Source organism: Budorcas taxicolor, chromosome 17 (genome assembly GCF_023091745.1).
Source record: "Budorcas taxicolor isolate Tak-1 chromosome 17, Takin1.1, whole genome shotgun sequence".
In the NCBI taxonomy this organism is placed as follows: domain Eukaryota; kingdom Metazoa; phylum Chordata; class Mammalia; order Artiodactyla; family Bovidae; genus Budorcas; species Budorcas taxicolor.
This window is the reverse complement of record NC_068926.1, coordinates 53,644,338-53,660,041: the sequence shown is the minus strand read 5'-3', so window position 1 is coordinate 53,660,041 and position 15,704 is coordinate 53,644,338.

Genomic DNA, 15,704 nt, shown 5'->3' with positions numbered 1-15,704 from the left:
TAAATAGCCCCTTCACCCTGCAAGATGCATCCGGGTTTAGGTATACACAAGTCGGTCCAAGTCATTCCTTGCTCACTTTCTTATGGTAGCTCCCCTTGTCACTCAGAGTAAAAGCCATAGCGACTATAGTGGCTTCAACACCCTATGTCATCTGCCTGCCTCCCTCTCTTCTCTCTGAACTTGTCCCCTACTCTGTGTGCCCAAACCCACTCTGCTCTAACCTCACACTTACTTTCTTTCTTACTGTTCCTGGAAAATGCTAGGCATGTTCTTGTCTCAGGGCCTTTGCTTCCTCTGTCTCCTCTGCCAGGCAGGCCATATCTTCCTCCAGAAAGCAGCCTGGCTCACTCCCTGCCCTCCAGGGTTTTATTCAAACATCATCTCAGCGAGGAGTTTCTGGATCATCCTGTATTTATCTATCTATATATTGTTGTTGCTGTTCAGTCACCAAGTCGTGTTGTCCGACTCTTACATTTTGGCTGTGCTGGGTCTTCGTTATGGCTCTCAAACTTAGCTGCCCTATGGGCAAGTCGGATCTTAGTTCGTCCAGGAGTCGAACCTGAGTCCCCTTCACTGGAAGGTGGATTCTTAACAACTGGTCCATCAGGGAAGTCCCTGGACCACCCTATTTAAAACTGGAATCTCCATATATACTTTCTGACTTGTTTTCTCTTTCCCACTCTCATCCTGTTTAATGTTCTCGTTAGCCACACGCATGAACACACACACACACATGCAAACACCATTTATTATCTGTCTTTTTGAAGGCAAATATTTTTCTTTCAATTTTTTAAAAACGTATATATTTATTTATTGGCTCTGTTTATTGCTGCGCAGGCTTTTCTTTAGTTGAAGCGATCGTGGATTACTCTAGATGTGGTGCTCAGGCGTCTTATTGTGGTGACTTCTCTTATTGCATAGCACGGGATCTAGGGGTGTAGACTTCAGTAGCTGCAGCACATGGGCTCAGTAGTTGCAGTTCCTGGGCTCTAGAGCACAAGCTCAATAGTTGTGGCACACAGGCTCAGTTGCTATGTGTCATGTGGGATTTTCCAGGACCAGGCATTGAACCCATGTCTCCTGCACTGGCAGGTGGATTCTTTACCACTAAGTCACCAGGAAAGCCCTCTTTCAGCTTTTAAGTGAAAATTTTCAAAAACACAGAAAAACTTAATAGTTAACAGTAATAGTAAAATACCTGTTATAACCTCTGCCTGTACTGGACGGCTATTGTCATGTTGCCGTATTGAAACTGAGTTCCCCTAATAACCCAGTTTCCCAAGTTTGTGATTAATCTTTCTATCGGAAACTTTATTCCTTTTCCTATCCTGGCCCTGTTCCCCTCAGGACTGGGGATCATCAAGAAAAGGGGGAATTGAAACCAAGCAGGACCTTGTGAGGTCTTCCCAGTACAAAAGCCCCTCCATGCCCCTCTTTACTCATTTGTAGGAAAAAGGCTGTAGTCTCCTGGGCCTTCCCTAGGAAGAACAGGCTTAAGCAGTTAATGATGAGAACAAAAGAGACACTGGACTCTTAGTTCCTTCTGAAGGGATATAGATCACATCTGACACATATCTTTGAGTTGTTCAGCAGAAATTAAGACCTCCCACCCTCCTCCAGGTGAAGGCTGGTGATGACATGCTGTCCTCTGGCATGTAGAGCCAGACTGGTGGGAACCACCAGAAGGTTGATGATTGACATTCCTGAAACATCACCCTGTTAACTCCATACTTGAGCACTCATCTTAGTACCCCTTTCCCTAAAAACCTTCCCCTGAAAACCATCAGAGAGTTTGAGTCTTTTGAACATGAGCTGCCTGTTCTCCTTGCTTGTGTACACGTATGCTTAGTCGCTCAGTCGTGTCTGACTCTTTGCTGCCCCCATGGACTGCAGCCCACCAGGCTCCTCTGGTGGGCTACAGAATGGAGTAAGTTGTCGTCCTCTTCTCCAGGGGATCTTCCTGCCCCAGGGATTGAATTCTTTACCATTGAGTTCCCTGATAGCTCAGTTGATAAAGAATCCACCTGCAATGCAGGAGACCCCAGTTCGATCCCTGGGTTGGGAAGATCCACTGGAGAAGGGATAGGCTACCCACTCCAGTATTCTGGCCTGAAGAATTTCATGGACTGTATAGTCCGTGGGGTCGCAAAGTGTTGAACATGACCGAGCAACTTTCACTTTGACCCCTGCAAATAAACTTACTTTGTTGCAAATTCCCACTGTGAGCAGGTTTGCTGTGCCTATGCTGGGTAACAATATGTGCAGGCAGAGAAGTTTTTGTATTTCTTCTCTGGTCTTCCTAGGACCTAGAAGAAATTCCAGGTACCTAGTAGTTGCTTAATAATTTGTCAAATGAATGAATGATGTACTTTTAGGGACTCCTGCTCTGGGAGTCCTTGGTCCTCAGGTTGAAGATTCCTACTCAAGAGGAAACAGAAACTGCATGCAGTGTTGGGGAAGTAGCATCCTGCTCAAGAATATGCTTGCCCCCGCTCCAGGGGATCTTCCCGACCCAGGGATCAAACCCTTGTCTACTGCGTCTTCTGCACTGCAGGCGGATTCTTTACCCACTGAGCCACTGGGAAGCCTGAACATAGGTATACCTATGGCTGATTCATGTTGACATGGCAGAAACGAACACAGCATTGTAAAGCAATTATCCTCCAATTAAAAACAAGTTTTAAAAATTTTGTAAATAATGAAAGAAAAGCTTAAAAAAAAAATTTTTTTTTTAAAGAGAATGGTTCCATTTCATGGTTCCACCTTAGTTCCAATCACTCACAGAAATTAATTGGCTCTTTCCAAATTCCCATTCCAAATTCATGATTGGCTCATCTAAGATCCTGAGTCTGCCCAGGGCCAGTCAGGCTGTAGGTATAGATGCTGTAGTTCTCCTTAAGACATTCTCTTCTCCTCCTCAGGTACTTGGCTAGCTGTCCCAGAGGTTCTCTCCTGGTGCAAACAACCCCTGTGCTGTGGCTTTGTCCAGGGCTGCCCCGCCATCAGCTGAGTGGTTCCTCTATGGCCTAGTTTTCTCTCTCCCAAGGTCAGGCTAAGACACAGCTTCAAGCCTCAGTCCCATCCCTGCAAGAAGCCCTTTCACAACCGCTAATCACACCCTGGCTCAGGGGACGCAAGGACTGTCCCCTAGAGAAGAAACTGGAGTAGGTTAATGTTGTTTCTTTCAATCATTTATTTATTTGGTTGCTTGGTTTTGGTTGCACCAGGTCTTCATAGCTGCACTGGGGCTTTACTCTAGTTGCAGCAAGCAGGGGCCACTCTTTGTGGATGTACTAGGGCTTCTCATTGCAGTGGTTTCTCTCGCTGCGGAGCACAGGCTCAAGGTACACGGGCTTCAGTAGCTGGAGCACACAGGCTCAGTACTTATGACTCACGGGCTCTAGAGTGTGGGCTCAGTAGCTGCAGCACACAGACTCAGTAGTTGCAGCTTTGGGCTCTAGACAGTAGGCTCAACAGTTGTGGGGCACAGGCTTAGTTGCTCCATGGTATGTGGCATCTTCCTGGGCCAGGGATCGAACCTGTGTCCCCTACATTGGCAGGTGGATTCTTATCCACTGTACCACTAGAGAAGCCCTGTAGGTTGACATTTGTCTGCCTCTGAAGGCAATCTGGATCAGCAGGTTACAAATCTATAACATTTTTCTCTTTGTGGAGTCAGAATTTGGTAGCATTATTCAAAAACTCCTAAGTGGATGCTACAGACCAGCCACTCCTTAATACTGAAGTGCCAGGAACGTCAAGCATGAGGGCTTCTGTCTCATACACCCTTCTGATAATTACTTGCCAGGTTTGAATGGCTAGAACTGGTACTTCCCTGGCAGTACAGTGGTTCAGACTCCGTGCTTCCACTGCAGAGGGCACATGTACCATCCCTATTGAGGGAAATAAGATCCCACATGCTACGTGTGGCACGGCCAAAACAAACAAAAAAAGGTAGTCAGTCTTGAATAGCTTGGGCTCCTCTTAAGGGCCTTGTTTACAGCTTGAGGTGAAGGGAGTTCTCCTGTGTAGTTAGAGGTGAGAGGGACTCCTCCCCACACCCACAGATAAATATTCCCTTGGGGGGATATACTTTCCTGGGCACAGAGCTTTGGCTGGAAGCCGGGATGCTCCACCCTGGCAAGAAATCCCAAGTTTTTGTCCAATGCTTGCTGAGTTGTCAACTCCAGGACCTGACATTCACACTGTAGTCCATTCCTGAGAGTACTGTCTAAATAAAATGCAAATGGGGCCTTCTGGAGCGGAATAATCTGGGTCTAAACCTTCCTAGAAGTGGCAGGAAAGACCCGCCTGGAGAGAACTCAAATGACCATCACAGGATGAATGGATAGGGGAATTCTCCGGCAGTCTAGAGGTTATGACTTCATGCTTCCATGGCAGAGGGCCTAGGTTTGAGCTCTGATTGGGGAACTAAGGCACAAGCTGAGTTGCACAGCTTAAAAAAATAAAAAAGATGAATGGATGAACAAAATGTCATCTATCCATACATAACAATAATGGAATATTATTCAGGCATAAAAAGGAATGAAGTACTGACACAGGCTACAACAAGAATGAACCTTGAAAACATTGTGCTGAGAGAAGCCAGATACAAAAGGTTGTTTCCATTGATGTGAGGTGTCCAGGATAGGCAAAACTATAAGACAGAAAGAATTTAGATTACTGGTTACTTGGGGAAGGGGAGGATGGGAAGATAGCGGGGTGATAGTTAAAGGGCAAGGTTTTTGTTTTTTTGTGGTGATAAAAATACTCTAAAACTGACTGTGATAACGGATGTATAACTCTGTGAATATACTGAGAACCATCAAATCGCACGTTTTAAGTGGGTAAATTGTACAGTGTATGCATTCTCTCTCAATAGAGGTGTTTTAAAGTCTCCAGTGCAGAATGAGCGCCCTCTAGGGGCTCTCAGATGTCCAGAGCAAGTCACAGGCCTTTTTTTTTTTTTTTTGACTTCTACTAAATTAAAAATCAGAGAAATACCTAAAGAGGGTAACACAAAATGCAGAAATGTTGTTTAAATTTTTACTGAAGTATAATTCTATAGAAAAAATGGAAATATCATCAGTGTATAGCCTGATAGGCTTTTGTAAATTGAACACACCATTCTTGTTACCACTGATCCTCTGGGACTGTCTCTCTTGGAAACAACGCCAAAAGTCTAAATCCGAGTCCCTTGATATATAGGATGCCATTTTTTTTTTTAACTTTTGAGAGTTTATGGCAACTTAATTAGTGGTAAACCATATGGTTTTAAAAAACAATATGTGGCTGCATTTAAATTCACATAAAAATAGCATTTTTAAAACCATAATGAAATTTAATCCCTTTTACACAGGTTAACAAAACGTATTACAAGAGAAACTAAACATTGTATTTAACAAGAGCAAAACTTTTGAAAGTGGAACAATGAAAAAAATTCAAATATTTTACAAATGTTCACCTCTGGGTCCATTTATCACAGTAGGGGAACAAAGCTGTTAAAATACAGATGTGCTCAACTAGGCCACTTATCTGCACTATAGTAGTACTGGAAATCAATCCTAAGGTCACAACAGAAGACCATAAAAGACCCTAAATGTTTTACAGCCTCCTCAGTAAGAGATGTTTTCCTTCCCAAAATAATATGAGGTCACTTTTGAGTGACTCTGTAGGACAGCTCTTTTATTCTCCTTTCTCTCCTTTCTTAATCTCTAGAGTTATGCCATCAAAGAATTTTTATTATATTTTGGCCACGCCCCACCATGCGGGTTCTCAGTTCCCCATCCAGGGATAAAACCCATGCCGCCTCCTGCACTGGAAATGCAGAGTCAATCACTGAACCACCAGAGAAGTCCCAAAGAATTTTATAAAAAGAAAAATTCAATTCTTCAGTTGTACTAGACACATTCCAAGTATCCAATAAGTACATGTGGCAACTGGCTACCCCAGGGGACAGTGTAGATACAGGACATTTCCTCTACCAGAGAAAGGTCTGAACAGTGCTGTGTGCAGGGATGAGCTCTCATCTCTCACTCTGCCCCCTCCTTGAAAAATTTCTTTTTACTGACCACAGCTCCCTATCCCTCTTTTTTTTTTTCAGTTGGTCAGCAAAATGCTCCGTCAGAACTTAACATAATGTCTGCAAGGATAAGCCAGTGGAAATTATGGTGTTTGAAAATACTTGTTAGGCAAAGAAATACAGCTAATAAATCATCCCAAGGAAAAATCTGCAACCTCCCTAGCAATTAGAGAAATGAACGTTAAAATAAGCCTGCCATACCATTACATACTGTCTAGACTAGAAAAATGTGTAAAAAATGATGGACTGTGATATTGATAACATTGTGGGGGAAAAGACTCCTTACCTACTGATAATCATCCTGGTAATTAGTTAAATCCTCTTGAAGAACCATCTGGAACCATGTTACAGAAACTATAAAACTATTTTCTGGCTTAATTCCACTTAACTACTATTTATGTAATATATAGCTGGTATGAGCCACAGTACTTGGTACTTTGTGGTTTTTTTTTTTTTTACTTTATTTTACTTTACAATACTGTATTGGTTTTGCCATACATTGACATGAATCCACCACGGGAGTACATGCGTTCCCAAATATTAACCCCCCCTCCCACCTCCCTCCCCATTTTGTTGAGTTTTTAAAAAATGTACTCGTGTTTTCACAACCATCCTATGAGGTAGGTAGCTTTAACCTCACTTTTTAAAATCTGCAAATGCTTAAGTTCACAAAAGTTAAGGATGATACCCAGACAGAGTAAAAGAGCAAATAAGTGGCCGAGCCAAGATTCAATCTTAGATCTTTTGACCTAAGACCTGCCCAGAACACCACATTGCCTCCCATTTCTGAAAATTGCCTCCAAGGGAATGGTATTGCCAAAAATATACATAATGATGTAATTTTTACAAGTATTCCAAAGGAAAAATTGGAAAATGCACACAGAAGAAAATGTAAGTTGGGCTCAGCACACAGAAGGCTCTCAATAAATGACTGATTAATTAATTTAGGTAACTCGTTTCTCCTGGTATTGGCAGGACGATTCTTTACCACTGAGCCATCAGGAAAGCCCACCTAAACGCTTAATTAAAAAAAAAAGCAATGCGGTGAAAAAGAGCTCTAGCCCTTTAAAAGTCAGAGGCGGGTACAAAGAAGAGAAAGGAGGCGGGTTAAGGAGCTGACAAGAGAAGCTCCTTGCCTTATTTAAATAAGCATGCGTAAAGGCTCCCTTGTGCCCTGCCGCGTCCCAGCACTCGGTGCGCGTGCGCTGCCTGAACCTTGAGGAGGCTCTCGGCTCCTCCTGCCTACTTAGGTGGGCGGAGACAGTCGCGTGAGTTCCGCGGACCTATATTCTCCCGCCCAATTAAGCAGGCCCGCCCCCACCCTTGCACATGCGTATACTTCCGCACTAGACCCGGAGGTCGGTAAAAAGGTCCAAGAGTTGCGCCTGCGCTGTGTACGCCTCTGCCGGAAGTGGGCGGGATCGTGTTCCGAAGCCTGAAAGGAGGTGGGAGAAAGTGACAAAGATGAGTGTGTTTGAATGGAAAGTTGAATTTAGGGGATGTCCCAAATGCTCGGCTGCAGAAATGTAAAGGCCAGAATGTGATCACAGGGAACTTAATAATTTTCGATGTTTAAAAAGTTTTATTATTTTTTGCATGTATATTTAAGAAAAGTTTTAGAGGGAAAGAGGATTTTCCCTGTTTTCTTTTTCCTCAAGAATTTTGTTTTTCTCAGCCCCGCCGCGGGGCTTGCGGGATCTTCCTCCACCAGGGATCAAACCCAGGTACCCTGCAGTGGAAACAGGAAGTTCTAACCACTGGACCGCCAGGGAATCTTCCCACCCCACCCCACCGTTCCCCACCCCCGATCAATTCTTATATTCTGAAAGACTTAAGGACTCACTAAGGACACATTTGCAGGACTTCCCTGGTGGACCAGTGGCTAAGATTTCTCACTCTCAGTGCAAGAGCCCCAGGTTCGACCTCTAGTCGGAGAACTAGAGCCTACATACCACAACTAAGACCAGGCGCAGCCAAATAAATTTAAAAAAGAAAAAAAGTCACATTTTAGTGCCTCCTGTGTGCCCAGGTTGAAAACGAGTGTTTAAAAAATGAAGAGCACTTATTCTCACCCACTTAAAGTTCCTAGTCAGGAATCCCAGTCAGGAAATTAATTGTCAGGAAGATATGCTGAATAGAAACCAGGAAAGAAGAAACAAATCTGCATAGAAGTAAGTGTGCTTTTGTGTCAGAAAAGTTATATATGTTTTGGAAGTCCCCAGTGTCAGTTCATCAGCTTGATTCCATAGATGTTTGTGGAAAACGTGTTATCTTTTTTATATATACGTTGTGGTGGATCCTGGAGATTAAAAGGTGAATATAATTCAGCCCCTGTCCTTGATGAATTCACACTCGGAAAGACCAGGTGAGGTTAAGCTATAGAAATAGCCTGGGCAAAATCTTGGCGGTAAGCATGACAGTGTAAATGATTCCAGACACTGTCTTGACTAAAGTAGAAGGGAGGAAATGACATGGGAGGTTGTGTCCTTTGAACAGAGTAGCGTAGATTGGGAGTGACGAGGTCTAGATGCCAAGGCCAGGGAGGTTGGATCCAAATCCAGTGGCCAGGAACCACTGTGTTTTCGTGAATTTGCTCTGTAGGCATGGGATGAGGCAGAAGGTGACTTTTTTTTTAATTAAACTTAACTATGATTTTTTTTTTTCATTTTTTAATCTGGCTGAGCCAAGCCATGTGAGATCTTAGTTCCCTGATCAGGGATCCAGCCCTCGACCCTGGCAGTGGAAGCGTAGAGTCTTAACCACTGGACCACCAGGGATATCTAGAAGATGACTTTTAGACCACAGCAATTGACTGAACAGGGAGAATTATTTGGGACCCCATGGACTGTAGCCCGCCAGGCTCCTCTGTCTATGGCATTTTCCAGGCAAGAATACTAGAGTGGGTTGCCGTTTCCTTCTCCAGGGGAATCTTCCTGACCGGGATTGAACCCAAATCTCCTGCGTCTCCTACATTGCAGGCAGATTCTTTACCGCTGAGCCATTGGGGAGACCCTGTCCACAAGCCAGGGAACACTACAGATGCAGGCAGGGACTTCGCTCGTGGTCCAGTAGCTAAGACTTGGAGCTCCTCATCCGGGTTTGATCACCGGTCAGGGAGCTAGATCTGCATACCGCAACTAAGATTTCACATGCAGTAAAAGGTCCTGATGGAATCAGATGCAGAGTGTTGCAACTAAGACCTGGCACAACAACAACAACAAAAAAAAGACAAACCAGCAGAAGGTGGGATAAGGTCATGGGACAGACCTTCCCTCAGAGCCTCCAGGAGGAACCAGCCCTGCTGACACCTTGACTTCAAACATCTAGCCTTCAAAACTGTGAGACAGTCAACTTCTGTCAGATAAGCTACCTCGGTTGGTGGTTACTTTGTGATGGCAGCAGCCCTAGCAAATGAATACAGTTCCCAGGAGGTCCTTAATAAATACTCATTGAACAAATGAATGGCTGAATAAAGGACAATTTATATCATTCCTGGCTTTTCAAAAGATGACAAAAGAGGTATCAAGAGAATAACTTTATCCAGCCTTTCAAGTCTGGTGAATGGTTGAAAACCAGTCCCTTGCCCCAACCTACTTCATTTTCTGTGGTGATATTTTCATTGTGTTTGATTGATACTGTCTTTGTCCTGAGCCTCAGACAAGTCCTGGGCTGTGATAATAGGGACAGGTAGAATGGGGGCTGTGGTTCCCTGGTTGACATACTACTGGTTGCTACTGAAATTCAACACCCTGCCACCCCCTGCTTTCGTCCTTGATGGCAGATCTCCAAGTATGTTAGCTTCTCTTTTGTCTAGGGAAAGTGAACCCTCTTCCCCAGAGCCAGGGGGTGAATTGGGCAAACCTTTTCTGTAAAACTAGTTAATATTTTTTGGCTTTGGAGTCCAAACATCCTACAGATATATATATATATAAAACATGTAATGTATATCTGTATATATGAAATATATGTATGTATACATATATGTGGGGGCTTCCTTGGTGGCTGAGATGGTAAAAAATTCTGCCTGCAATTCAGGAGACCCAGGTTAGATCCATGGGTCGCGGAAATTCCCTGGAGAAGGGAATGACAACCCATTCCAATATTCTTGCCTGGAGAATTCCATGAACAGAGGAGCCTGGTGGGCTACAGCCTATCAGATTGCAAAGAGTCAGACACAACTAAGTGACTAACACATACGTTCATACATATATATACTGCACTTTCTAAAAACATAAGCTCAGTTAATTTACTTTTGGCTGCGCCAAGCAGCATGCGGGATCTTAGTTCCCTGACCAGGGATGAAATTTGAGCCCCCTGGCAATGGAAGCATGGAGTCTTAACCACTGGACTGCCAGGGAATTCCCTTATTCAAGTGCTTTATAAACCTTTAATCAATGTTGATCAAAATAAGCTACATGATCCAACCCCAAATGAAGAAGTAGGGCATATGCTTTGCCTATGGAGTATGCAGTGCTCAGCGGATCTAGTTACAGTGAGTTCTTTACAACAACATTTTCTCTCCAACGTGCACTCCCAGATTCCCATGCTAAGGTGTGATGAAAAGAAATAACCTGAGCTACAGCCCCTGCACTGGAATTTACTGGATACTCCGAACAGCTATAACTCTGGCTCTCAATTGCCTCATCTCTAAAATACACAGTTAAGAGCACCTACCTCTCAGGATTTTATAAGGATTACTTGAAATACTGTTTGTGAAAGCGTAACTGCTATCACAGGTAGCAACTGTTCCCATGGAAGGTGTGTGGAAGATGTATGAATGGTGATGTTTGCACTGTTGTCAGACAGAGCTGAGAGCTGAGAGACGCTGCGCAGATGTTAAATTCTTTGAAGTGCTTTTTCTGGCAAGTGGCACTTGTCTCCCCATTTCAAACAGCCCAATAGCAGCTTTCATGAAAGCCCACTTAGAATCTTTTTAAGCTACCAGCCGTATGAAATACACTTTTCAAAGATATTTCAAAAAAAGCAGGAGAGTCCAAACACTTTTACAGTGTGTGAACTATGTTGGCTGAGATCTAAAGTCATGAGTAACCTTGCTTCTAGCAATTAACTCCTGGCTAGGTACCAGGACAAATGTACTCGAATGCCCTTTTCAGCGTTGTTCTTCAAACCCCAAACAGGAAATGATCTGAATGTTTATCCATGATAGCACGGGTATATCACTTGTGTACTACTTATTCCATAGAATGTCACAGCAGTGAAAATAAATTATAGTCCATGTAATACAGGTGACTCTTAAAAACATCATACTGAGCACAAGAGGCATAAAAATGAATCAGAAACAAATAAACCAATATAATTTCACTTATAAAAGTTCCAAACTAGGAAAAACAATCTATGTTATGTAGGGAGGCAAAGATACGTGGTAAAACCACAAGGAAAGGTAAAGAAATTACCACAAAAAATTAGGACTGTGGTTAGAAGTGGAACCTTCTCCTTCTGTGGAAAAGAAGGAGATTGCAATTGGAAATTAACACCCGAGAGCTGGTGATATTCTATTTCTTGACTTGGGTGGTAGTTACATAGATGTTCACGTCATCATTCTTCGTTAAACTATACAAAATGTTTTTTACTCTTCTTTTTGTAAAAACATTTTGGCTGTGTTGGGTCTTCATTGCAGTGTGCAGCCTTCTCTAGTGGCTACAGGCTTAGTTGCCCCCCAGCATGTGAAATCTTAGTTCCCCCACCAGGGATGGAACCCATGTCCCCTGCATTGATGGTGGGTTCTTGACTGATGGATCACCCGAGAAGTCCCTGCTCTTTTCTGTATGCATATTTCACAGAAAATGAAATTTTCTTTCCTCCCTTCCTCCTTCCTTCTTTTGAAAACATTTCCCCAGATAAAAAGCAGGAAAGAATTAAGCATATATGTACCTTGATGCTTTCGTATTTTCCATTCCATATTTGAGGTTTCTTTTAACTTGTTTGTTACCCTTATGGTGGTGCAGAGGGGGCAGGCATCAGATTCCCTCGAAGGAGAAATGAGATGTAGAGGTTTTCTTAATCATAACAAAAGTCTACTAGGCAGAAATAATTTGAAGTCTTGTGCTATGAATTGGCTATTGCCCTCCTTTTGAAGATCTTTGAATATCTTTCATGTGATGTAATATTTAACACTATGTATACCACATATGAATAGGAGCCCTATCTAGCTTTGCTCATTGTTACCCCAGTACCTAGCATGGCATTTGATATACAGTGGGTACTCAAAAATTTAGACTTTGGGCTTCCACTGCAGGGGGCATGGATTTTGATCTAAAATCCGTCATGCCGCAAGGTGTGGTCAAACAAACAACCCTTTCTAATAAAATATATGTTATTTGTGACAAATTAATTAAGGTGTGTCACCTGCCATAAAATTCACTCTTTATGAAATGTATTGGTTTGTAATGTGTCCAGAACATTTTCATCACTCCAAAAAGAAACCTTGCCCCTATTAGCAGTCCATCTCTCTTTCCTCTACCCCCCTTCCCTGGAAACCACTAACCTTTCTGTTGCTGTGGATTTGCCTATTCTGGACATTTCATATAAATGGAATCACATAGTTGTGGCGTTTTGTATTGACTCCTTTCATTCCATTTTATGGCTGAATAATATTCCGTTGTAGAGCATATCACATTTTATTATTTTTTATTTATTTGGCTGCACCGGGTCTTAGTTGCAGCACCCAGGATATTTGCTCTTCATTGCGGCATGCAGGATCTTTAGTTGCTGCATGTGGGATCTAGTTCCCTGACCAAGAATAGAACCCCAGCCCCCTGCGTTGGGATGATGAAGTCTTGGCCACTGGTCCGCCAGGGAAGTCCTCCTTATTCGTTTTTATTGTTATTGTTGTTGAAAACATCTTATTCTTGACCTGGATCTTATGCAGATTCTCTTTATGATTATTATTTAAACCATACATATACATTTTATGCACGTTTCTGTATATGTCATATGTCACAATAAAAACATAATGTAGTCTCATTGTTGAAACTGTGGAAAGCAAAAGTTTGTTTCATTAAAGAACAACGCTGATATATTTCTACCACCCCAGCTCTGTGAGTAGTAGTTTTCCAGGGGGAAGAGAGAAAGACTGAATAAATCTTTGGCGATTTTTGCCTTTTGTTGAAAGAAAAAGAAATTCTGGAACATTGTCAGCAGGTGGCGCAATTAAATAAGATTTAATCTTCTTGGCTCAATGGCAAGCCAAAAGGGAAAACAAAAAGCAGCCAACACTTCCCCTGATGATGGGAAAATATTCTGGTGAATTTCCCACTACCTTCAATCTTCCTCCAATATCCACCATTACACAAAAGAACCTGGTTAAATATGCTTTCACTGGGGGACTGTCAGACAATTCTTCAAATACGTCAAAGACAGTGGATGTTTTCTCCCTGTTGTTTGATGAAGGGCCCTCAAAATAACAGACTTGGGTGGGCCCTAGGATGTAGGGCTTTCCGTGTCTGCACCAAATGAGGACAACCAAGATGTCTAATAGTAAATACACATCTCAAATATTCTTAGATGGCTTTTGAAGTGAATTAGGAAGTGTTCAGTTTCTAAATCTTTACCAAGCACTTTCTTCCACACCCATCTTGTTGGTAATAGCCTTTGGAGTTTCTGTACCAAAAAAAAAAAAAAAAAGACATTTTAATCTGGACACCAAGTCAGAGAAAGAAAATTGACGTGCCCATCGTCTCTCTCATTAAGATACACTTATTGGTCCAGTGGTTAAGACTCTGCACTCAGAATGCAGGGGACCCGGGTTCTACTCCTGGTCAGGGAACTAGATCCCACATGCCACAAATAAGACCTGGTGGAGCCAAATAAGTAAATAAATAGAGTATTTCTAAAAATGACACACTTATTGGGACTTCCATAGTGGCCTGGTGGTTAGGACTCTGCACCTCCAATGCAAGGGACATGGGTTCCACCCCTGGTCGGGGACCTAGGATCCCATGTGCTGTGCGGTGCACCCCCCAAAAAAAGGCGCAAAACCACTTATTTGGGGTAAGGTTGGCTTCAAGATGGGAGACGATAGGTGTGGAGATGGGAGATTGGTTACATACGAGGAGAAATGATCAGATAAGTAAATATACTAAAAATGGCAGGAGATGAATTTCCCACTGTTGGTGAGGGGAATAGCAGATCTGGAAAAGAGAAAAACTAGAATGAACCCTGTGGATTAGAAGTGGATATTGATGTGGAGTCATGGTGTTCAATACTTGCTGTTGCTGCTTAGTTGTTTCAGTCATGTCCCACTCTTTGCAACCCTATGGACCATAATCCGCCAGGATCCTCTGTCTATGGAATTCTCCATGCAAGAATACTGGAGTAGTGGGTTGCCATGCCCTCCTTCAGGGGATCTTCCCAACCCAGGAATCAAACCCGGGCCTCTGCATTGCCGGCAGATTCTTTACCACTGAGCCACCAGGGAAGCCCTTTCAATACTTACAGAGTTATAATATATAAGTGCAGTCAGTCCCCAGATCTTTCAGCTGAGAGAGGAGAGTAGTGACATTCCATAGTGATGAACACATATCTAGTACCCAGAACTTGGTTTCTAGGGAATTTCCTGGAGGTCCAGTGGTTATGATTCCATCCTTTCACTGCAAAATGCCCGTGTTCAATCCCTGGTTGGGGAACTAAGATCCCCGAATGGGGCACAGTGCAGCCTAAAAGTAAAAATAAATAAAATGTAAAGACAACTCTTCCACTTGTCTTGAGGATCCCATTCCTTCTTTTCAAAAAATAAACAAAGGATTAGAATAGGTATTTCTCTGAAAGAAGATATGCCAATGGCAATGAGCACATGAAAAGACACTCAACATTCTTAGCCATTCAGTTCAGTCAGCTCAGTCATTTCCGACTCTTTGCGACCCCAGCCTCCCTATCCATCACTAACTCCCAGAGTTCACCCAAACTCATGTCCATCGAGCCATCTCATCCAGCCATCTCATCCTCTGTCATCCCCTTCTCCTCCCGCCTTCAATCTTTCCCAGCATCAGGGTCTTTTCCAGTGAGTTAGGTCTTTGCATCAGGTGGCCAGAGTATTGGAGTTTCAGTTTCAGCAGCATTCCTTCCAATGAATATTCAGGACTGATTTCCTTTAGGATGGATTGGTTGGATCTCCTTGCAGTCTGAGGGACTCTCAAGAGTCTTCTCCAACACCACAGTTCAAAAGCATCTATTCTTAGGCGCTCAGCTTTCTTCACAGTCCAACTCTCACATCCATACATGACCACTGGAAAAACCACAGGCTTGACTAGACGGACCTTTGTTGGCAAAGTAATGTCTCTGCTTTTTAATATGCTATCTAGGTAAATGCAAAATTAAAGCCACAGTGAGATACACTTCACACAAAATCACAAGGATGGCTAAAATGAAAAACACAGACACTAACAATTGTGGACCAGGATGTGGAGAAATCCAAACCCTGATAGTTTGCTTGGAGAAAGACATGGCAACCTACTCCAATATTCTTGCCTGGAAAATCCCATGGACAGAGGAGCCTGGTGGGCTACATAGCCCATAGGGTCACAAAAAGTCAGACATGCCTGAGTGACTAAACAACAAATACTTTGCTGGTGAGGCTGTAAAATGCAGCCACTGGGGAAAACAG